Consider the following 9,971-nt stretch of genomic DNA (forward strand, 5'->3'; position numbering starts at 1 on the left):
TCCTTTATTTATTTATTTATTTATCTAATAACAATGTCGGATTTTTATAGTACTATTGGAGAATTTGATAAGTTGATTTTTGTAGATGTCTATTTACTAGTATATCCATGGATGATCAAATTCAGTCTCAACAGGTAGTCGATGTTTTACTTTCAACAGAAGCTTCAAATTGAAAAGTACTCATACAATAAGGATACATAAAGAGATAAATTCCCATTATTTTGAGGAATCCTAGAAACTTGCTATTTAAAGGATTCTATTGTAGAGAGACCAAAAAAACCAAAGGCTATTTTGAATTAAAATTACACTTTATGTTTCACTCATACAAGGATGGAGACTTATTTAAGACTAGCTTTGAACAACTGTCCAAGTATAGATAGGTGCAATAACTTCTTAGATTTATCATATAACTAGTTAGACTTTCAACATTTGAATTATGATTGTACAGGACCATGTGAAACCTCCACCCCTAGCTTTTTCCCTCCTTGCCACCTCTGCTTTCCTTCCCCCCTCTCTTTGATCAAACCTTCCCCCCTCTCTTTGCCCTCTTTGATCCCTTTGTTACGATCTTTGTGTTCTACATGGATTAAATCTAATCTTAACCATGTGTATATAAAATTTTGTGCACTCTTCCTTTGCAAGCTAGTTTTCAAGAGTAAGTTCTACCCAAGGTTTATGTCATTTGGTATCAGAACTAAACACCACATCACAAGTTTGAGTCACTAGGGGGGGAGGGGTTGCTAGATTAAAATAATGATAAGTGAGTGGGGTCGCAAGAAGAGAAAGAGCTACCATTGAGTCAGTGTCGATATAGTGGGTTGTCGTAGACATCGCATGTGGAAGCGTGGTGATATGTTACAATTCTTGGGTCTCAAATGGATTAAGTTTAATCATAACCATATACATATAAGTTATTGGGCACTCTTCCCATGCAAGTCTATTTTCAATGGTGAGTTTTACTCAAAGTTTGTATTACCATTATGAGCTATTTTATGCTCTTTGCTCCATTATGTAAGTTGGTTGCTTCACGACTTGCATCATGTTGTGCTTTAATTTTGACGTGGTACAAATCTAGAATTGATCTATTTTTTTTTTCTTTTGACATGTCCACACGAGAGAGGTGGAACTAGAGCACCGTTTTATTGAGTGTGGTTTACCGTGGGAATTGAAGTATTTTGGAGACTAAATTGATCAATTGGTGTAGGAAGGGAGAACATAAGGTTGAGCTAGAGATTTATGAAGAGAAAAGGACAGAGTTGAAGGTAAACTAGCCACTAAGATGAGAGATTGAACTAAGACACCATTTTACAGGTGTGGTCTTAACCCGGTGTGCGAAGACTAGGTGATCTATTAGTGTAGGAAGGGAGGACATAGGGTTGAAGGCTAGAATTCGAGAAGAGAAAGGACAAGAGTTGAGTAGAATCCCCTAACCACCAAGATGAGAGAGGGGAGGGGGGGGAGGGGGGAGAGGAGGAACCGAACTAAAGACCTCCGTTTTATAAGGTGTGGTTTTCAGCCGATTGAGCTACCTTTTGGAGACTAAAGTTGATCTATTAGTGTAGGAAGGGAGGACATAAGGTTGAAGGCTAGAGATTTCTGAGGAAAGAGAAAAGGACAAGAGTTGAGTAAATCCCTAGCCACCCAAGATGCACAGAGAGTGAATCTTCTCTCGAAAAATATTGAGTTATTCTTAAAATTTGAATGAATCAACTTCGACTTTGAATAATCAACTTAGCCCAAGTGAGGCTTAAATAGCTAAAGAAAATTGAAAATTACCAAAAATGGCAAAAGTTTAATTCTTAAACAAAATCAAACTATGTATCAAACATGGATTTGGCCAAAATCCGACGAAATTTGAAAACAAAATCCCTTCCAAAACTCTAATTTAAATATTTCCTAAAATTGAAAAAATAAAATTTATACACCAATTTAGAAGGGAAATAATGGAATTTGAGGCCCAAAACTATGCTCACCAAGCTTAGCCTAGTAGCACAATGTGATCATCGAAATAAGCTTTCTAAATTAAGGTCATGTGCGCAATTCTGATACTCATACCAACTGTTATGCTCGTTTTATTACTCGATGTGCATTATAGCCCAAATCACACATAATCATGTCAATTCTTGCAATTCTTATGCTAGTCCTCCCTATTTGGGGTATGTTAATGACATCAACTTAGAGAATTAGCGGCATCTTTTCTAAATTTCATTTCATTCTCTTCCCTAAATGTAGGGAAAAAAACATACTCTTTTGGTGCTCCCTAACCACACCAAGAGAACACCAAGGGAAGTTTAGGGTAGCACTTTGGGTTCCCTTAATATTATTTTAATATAAAAAGGCTTTCTACTTCTTCTCCTTGTCCTCTACCATTTATTTAAAACAATATTTAAATAGTTTCTCTTTCGTCTTTCTTTCTCCTATCATTTAATTTAAAGAATTTTTAAATGGTATATGTAAAATATAAGGAAGGCTATTGTGGAGTTTATTCGAATAGGAAAGTTAAAAGTAATTTTGTTCTCTACATTTAAGAAAAATGTAATGAAAGCTAATGTTAGTGCTCTTAGTATTAGACAATTCAACATCAAGGAAGAAGTAGACCCCAACCACAATTTACAAATGTGCAGTAAAATATGCAGCAAACAAATATATAAAACTACTCAAGAAAGCATAAAACATTCACACATTAACATGCCAAGATTTTGTTGATGAAGTAGAAACTCTTTGAACACATCAAAGGTAAACCTACTCTTAGACAATCTAATTTAGGAAATCAACACTAAAAAAGATTCAATATAAAGGCATAGTACACTTATAACCCTTAAAAAACGACTAAGACAATTTGTATGTAGACTGTCTCCTCACTTGTCCCCTACTACAGCTCCTGCTCTTCACCAACCAATCTTTCTTATTGATCTCCTTATTGACCCATTGGTAAACTTCAAATGGGTTGTTGATGTAGAATCACACGTGGTTTGAACTCTCCAAGATAACTAATCTTCTAAGCACATACCATCAATATCTCTTAGTGCACAAATCAATGCTAAGCCCTTAGTGTCTAGAAACACTCAATATCAATAGCAAATTGCACTACTTAGCTCTTTGAAAATCGTGGCTTCAAAGTCTTTTTATAGAGTTGTAAAAGTCAACGTTGAAAACTAAAATCGCTTTAAGTTTTCTGTGGTGGCGTTCGAACATCATTAGGGTTTCTTACGTTACAACAACTTCACAATGAGACTTTCTGCTCCTCTACTTCATCATTTGTCATCTAATATGGGCACCGATATTAGATTTCTACGGATACTCAGTACACATATAATACATTGTATAAAACAATAACAGACCCATTAACATAAATCTTACATTTTCCCTCACCTAAGACATCACTGTAAGTATTGTTGCCATGTGAACTTTGTGTTCTCTGACTGTTTTTTTTTTTCTTGAAATTTACAAAAATTCCCGGATTCTTGTTATATGTCTTGTTGTTGCCGAATCTATCCACCAGGAGTTTGTAGTCAAATTTGTCATCATTACTTCAATGATTGTCATTGCAATTTCTTTTTGTTTCTTGTTGCTATTGTTTTTTGGACAATTTGCCTTAAAATGTCCCTTCTTTTCACATCTGTTGCATGCTATTTTGATTTTTTTTTTTAAATTACCTTTTGGCTTACCCTTCCATCTTCTTCTAAATTTATTCAATTTTCCTTTGAATGTGGGCGAATGCGATGTTTGTGCAGTTGCCTGTGCCATCATTAGGTTTGTAGTTGTCCCTTCTATTCTTTTTCCAACACAAGTAACACTGGGAGTGATGTCATGAAAATTTCTTCGCCACTATATGTCAAAGAAGTTACCACATACTCCCATAACAGAAGAAGACTGTTAAGTATGGTCGTAACTTGCTGGTGACCTGGATTTGGTAATTCTTTTGCAACAAGTTCCATTTGGTTAACATAATCACCTACATAATCATTTTCATCCATATGAGCATTGTTATATTTATTAAATAACAATTATATGTGTGTATCAAACCGAGGTCCATACTTTTGATCTAAAGCCTCCATCATACCTTTTGATGTCTCGTAATCTTCAAAAAGAAGAATTATATTATCTTCAATATTATGAAGAAGGGTAGCTCTTGCCATAAGGTCATCTTCTTGCCATTTTTCTTGTTTCTTAACGACCACTTTGTCTCTTTGACCATCCAATTCTTGTTTTACAGAATTAAGAGTGTATAATATTTTCTCATGCGTCAGTACATAAGAAATTTTCCATTTCCACATTCTAAAATGGATGCCATAAAGGTTTTCAACCTTTGAGGCATCTATACTGCTTTTTATAATGACTTTTAAAATGTGGATACGATAATATTAACTAATAAAGTTTAATAATTACAAACTAATACAAATGTTTTCTATATCACACTTGCATCAACAAGAAATAAAAATGTAGTTCTGAATAAATACAAATTAAACCAAGTAGTAAAATAATAGTGATAGCTGTTAAATCGGTTGTCACTGAGATAAGTTAGACTGGCCTGATGGTTGTTTAGACATGCTCGATAATATGCTAGATCTGGATCTGACGGACTGACCCATTCACCTATTCTCAGAAGAGTGTAGCGATGTATGCCCATTGGCCACGGGTCCTTCGGGTGCTGTACAATAGTTCTAACAGTTCGTAAGGGCTATGGACCCTTTAATTTTATGTTGGTCGTGATCTCCAATCGTGCCAAATTTGGAGTGGTAAATTTAACCTCTCTGTGTAGTGTTGGAGATAATCAACAAGGTCAAACAAATCTTTGTTTCACATTCCTATGTCTTCTTCCCCTTCCAATTAGCTTTTTAATGGTTTTGGAATCGTAAAAATCGGGGTTGAAATGAGTCAGAACGGTCAAAAACAATGAAATTATCTTGAACCGGCCGGTTCAAGTGATCTGGGTGATTAAGGTGAACCTGACCGAGTCTGACGAAGTCGGGTGCTTGACCCGGGGCTTCGTGTGCCAAGTAGCTCGGCCTAGCGGCTAGGTTGGTTGGCATGGGTTTGAGTCCAGATCGGGTTGCGGGCCCGGGTTGGCTGTTGGGTTGGGTTATGGATCTGGGGTTAAAAAGGACTTGGGCTCTGGATTCAGGTATGAAACCGGGTCAAGTGCTGGATCCGGGTTTGAAACTGGGTTGAGCTGTGAGAAGGCTTGGGCCTTGATCTTCTGGGCTTGGGCTCTGAGGATTGATTTTTGGGCAATGTGCTTCCACTTCGGGCCGGTTCAATTTTGATTTCGGGTCGGATTTGAATCTGGTTTTGGGCTCAAAGCAACGACATCGTGGACCGTTTTGCACTCCCCTTTAGTGTCCCTGGACTGGTATCGTTTCGTGGTGAAACGACGTCGTGTTGTAGATGGGGCGGGAATGGTGCCCATGCCAGTGAAACAACGTCGTTCCTCTATATGGAATGATGTTGTTTCAATAAGGGCTTTGAGGAGCCTTTTGGAGATGACGCGAAACAACGCTGTTTCCCTTTTGGAAATGGTGCCGTTCCACTTAAGTGGAATGACGTCATCCCTTGTGGGTATAGGGGCCGATATCAGCCCATTTTTTGGTCAACACAGTACAGTTTTGATCAGAATTAGGGCTTTCTTCAACCTTTGATGCAAAATCCGAATTTGTAGAAGGGGGCCTCATAAGGCGGCAAACGAATAGTCCCCTGGTAACTGTTATTGTATGTGAATTCAATCAACATCAAATACTGAATCTAATTTCCCTTCAAATCCAAGACACAAGCTCGCAATATGTCCTCTAAAATTTGAATAGTCCTTTCAGATTGTCCGTCTATCTGCGGATGAGAAGGTATATTGAACTTCAACTGAGATCTCATCTCTTGTTGCATAGTCTACCAAAATCTCAAAGTAAACTGAGAGTCTCAATCGGATACAATAACTCACGGTACTTCATGCAATTGCACTATATTCTGTACTTACAACCTTGCTAACTTGTCCATAGGATCTTTCGCTTTTACTGGAATGAAGTGAGCTGTCTTCATCAACTAATCTACTACAATCCATATGGCGTCCTCGCTAGATGGTGCCCTAGGCAACCCTGTCACAAAATTCATTATCTCTTTTAACTTTCATTCTGGCACTATTAAAGCCTGATGTGTACTCGTTGGTCTCTAATGTTCTGCCTTAACCTACTGACACGTATAACACTGCTTGACAAACTAAGCAACATCCCTATTCGTATGGGTCCTTCAAGTCTTCAAATCCTTATACATCTTCGTACTCCCTGGATGAATTGTATACAAAAATCGATGTACTTTGCCCATAATCATCGTTCCACTTAAGTGGAACAGCGTCATCCCTTGTGGGGATAGGGGCCAATTTCAGCCCATTTTCTGGTCAACACAGTACAGTTTTGATCAAAATTAGGGCTTTCTTCAACCTTTGATGCAGAATCCGAATTTGTAGAAGGGGGCCTCATAAGGCGGCAAACGAATAGTCCCCTGGTAACTGTTATTGTATGTGAATTCAATCAACATCAAATACTGAATCTAATTTCCCTTCAAATCCAAGACACAAGCTCGCAATATGTCCTCTAAAATTTGAATAGTCCTTTCAGACTGTCCGTCTATTTGCGAATGAGAAGGTATATTGAACTTCAACTGAGATCTCATCTCTTGTTGCATAGTCTGCCAAAATCTCAAAGTAAACTGAGAGTCTCAATCGGATACAATAACTCACGGTACTTCATGCAATTGCACTATATTCTGTACTTACAACCTTGCTAACTTGTCCATAGGATCTTTCGCTTTTACTGGAATGAAGTGAGCTGTCTTCATCAACTAATCTACTACAATCCATATGGCGTCCTCGCTAGATGGTGCCCTAGGCAACCTTGTCACAAAATTCATTATCTCTTTTAACTTTCATTCTGGCACTATTAAAGCCTGATGTGTACTCGTTGGTCTTTGATGTTCTGCCTTAACCTACTGACACGTATAACACTGCTCGACAAACTAAGCAACATCCCTCTTCGTATGGGTCCTTCAAGTCTTCAAATCCTTATACATCTTCGTACTCCCTGGATGAATTGTATACAAAAATCGATGTACTTTACCCATAATTGCCTTAGTTCCTTACTCACAGGAACTCAGATCTAACTGTGATGGTACAACGACCCATCTTAATGGTGGTAGCATAGCTTGTTCCAGCATAGGTAGGTTATGAACTTTGCTTTTTGGGAGGCGAAACGGCGGTGACTCATTGCCTTACTATAAACTAGGATCAGAGCGAAACAATCAACCTATTGATATTGGAAGAGCCAAAAGACTTATAAAAATGGGGAAAATCTTGTGTTATTAGGAATATGAGGGAACGAAAGACTGAAATGGAACTTTAATCCTCTAAATCAATTTTGACTGGAGCACCATACCTACCACAAATGCTGGTGTTCCTTCTTCCACCATTCCAACTACAATTTCTCAAATTCCATAACTAGTTAGTCAACTTCCGACCCAAGGTGTCTACTACCACATTGGCTTTTTCTGACTGATAAAGGATTTTAAAATCATAATCCTTAATCAACTCCAGCCTTCTCCTATGCCTCATATGCTGCTTTTTCTGAATGAAGAAATACTTCAGGCTCTTGGCATAGAGCTTTTCTCACCGAAATTTGAGAAGTGCGAGTTCTGGTTGGACAATGTAGCTTTCATATTTTCTTTCCCTGCCAAAATTTTTCCTATTTTTTTTTCCCTTCATAATAGATAAAACAATCCAAAGTAAAAATGCAAAAACCAATGCATACATAAGCAAAGGAAAAAAAAAATGCAATGCATGCAAGGAATAGAAGTGTATGGCCTAGGATGCAAATGTATGCATGTGATACAACCCTAGGCATGCTAAAGACCACCTAAGCTAGGTAAGTCTCTTACTTCCCTTCAATGGGTGAGCCATTTCCTCTCTTCTAAACTTGTTCGTATTTCCCTTAGGAACACATCAGAACCTTCTAACTTGTCTAGTACGCTTGACACAACATATTTGATCATATATATAGACAAGTTTTTAAAATTAGTCCCAGGCGTAGTTTCTCTATTAGGTTCCCTAGACCTAAACTTGAAGCACTGAGGTCGAATATGACCTAGTATACCACATTAAAAGCAAGTAGAGACAAACCTTTGGGAAGGTTGTCTCTTAGGAGGCTTGAAATTCTCAAACTTAGACCTATTTGGAACACTAACTCCCTTCCCCTTATCAATCATACTAGGACTAGAAGTTTCAACAAGCAAAATGGGCTCAAAGTTTATCTGCCCTTTGTTGACAAGTGGGGTTTTTTTTGAGGTAAATGCACCTTTGTCAAAACCAAGCCCACATTTATTGCCAAAGGGTTTTTAAGCACTCAAAATGCGTGCAAGTTTATCACTAGAATAAGTAGGCAATCGAGATTTAGCAACAAGAAGTTCATCTTCTAATGTTAAGACCTTATTCATAAGCATGCAATTTTTAGATTTCAAAGAATCAAGCGAAGCATTTAAATCATACAATTTTGCACTCAAATATTCATTCTCAAACTTAACCTCATTCAACCTTTTACCCTTTTCCTTTATTTGAATAAAAATTAAAAATAAATAAAATAAATAAAAAACCTCATTCAACCTTTTAAGGATCAATTTGTTCAATTTCTTCATTTTAGCACACTCCTTACAAAAGTTGATTATAGATTTCTTGAAGATTTATCTCTTCATCTTACTCAACTTGTAATTCTTCATCACAAGTCTCAACAAGAATAGGAGGGTCTCAATCATTAGCACCACCTGCACTCTTTATAGAGGCGGCCAAAGCCCCCTGAGGAGAGATTGGGAAACTCCTTGTGAAGAGTGCATGAGGTTCTTCAATAATATTTCCCATTGTCATCAATTAAATATTTTCTCTCAATATTCTTAAGGTGAGATCTGGGTTAGACCTGTTATCTCCTTGCTTTTTACTTTCTATCTCCGGTGACCTAGAGTTTAAATCACATGAAAGTCAGCAAAACTGGCTTTGGTAAGTCTGAAATCAGACACTTTTTTTGACTTTTAAGGCCGTAGTAGACACCATTGACAGGATGTGAACAAGACATAAAATTGTGACATTGTTAATCGACAAAGTTAATAATGCTCCAATAGTACATTCTTCTTTGGATGAATCATTACCAGCCATTGAGGCCGACAACTGTTGTTAGGAGAAAAGCCTTTTCAGGTTTCATTCATCTATTTTGAGTTGTTTTCTTAGCTTTGGGCCAGAACCTGTTTGGCTCAAAATGTGCTGCACATGAGTTGTGCGTCTTAGGCCTTGAACTCTCTCTTACACAGATCCTTAATTAGACCAATTTCTCACATCTGTTTTATCTTATGTATGTTTTTTGTGCTTCTTTCAGAATCTTTCAAGTCTAGTGGTATTCTTTGACTGAATCAACCACATTTTCCTACAAACTCATTCCAGGGCCAGAAAAAGTTTGGATTTCTGGGGCATAAACAAAATTAGGGTGCTATAGCCTATATATATATATATATGCAACCGTCGGACGGATATAGTTATGACCGCTATTCACTGGAGCTTCTTCGAGCGCTAGCTCGATCCCCGTCATTGGAGCTTCGGGCGCTAGCTCGATCCCCGTCACGCATTAATTGTCTCTTCACTCTATTCTATTCACTTTGTTACTGTGTAGATTGCAAGATACAATTACACAAACACACACACACACACACACACATACATATATATATATATATATTTTCTAGTCTAATTCTCAAATCATCCAACTCCATCTCTTATATATTTGTAACTGTTGTTTAATATTAGTCAATCTACTCTGATCTTCCCTCCCTAGGGGTGCAGATGAATTTAGATAGAAAGAGTTGCCAAGAAATTCTTCGATATGGTTCTGACATGAAATTCCACTACTCCTTTGATCAGTCAACTCCACTAGTCCTCCACAATTCACATAACT

The sequence above is a fragment of the Corylus avellana genome, chromosome ca6, assembly GCF_901000735.1.
Source record: "Corylus avellana chromosome ca6, CavTom2PMs-1.0".
Classification (NCBI taxonomy): Eukaryota; Viridiplantae; Streptophyta; class Magnoliopsida; order Fagales; family Betulaceae; genus Corylus; species Corylus avellana.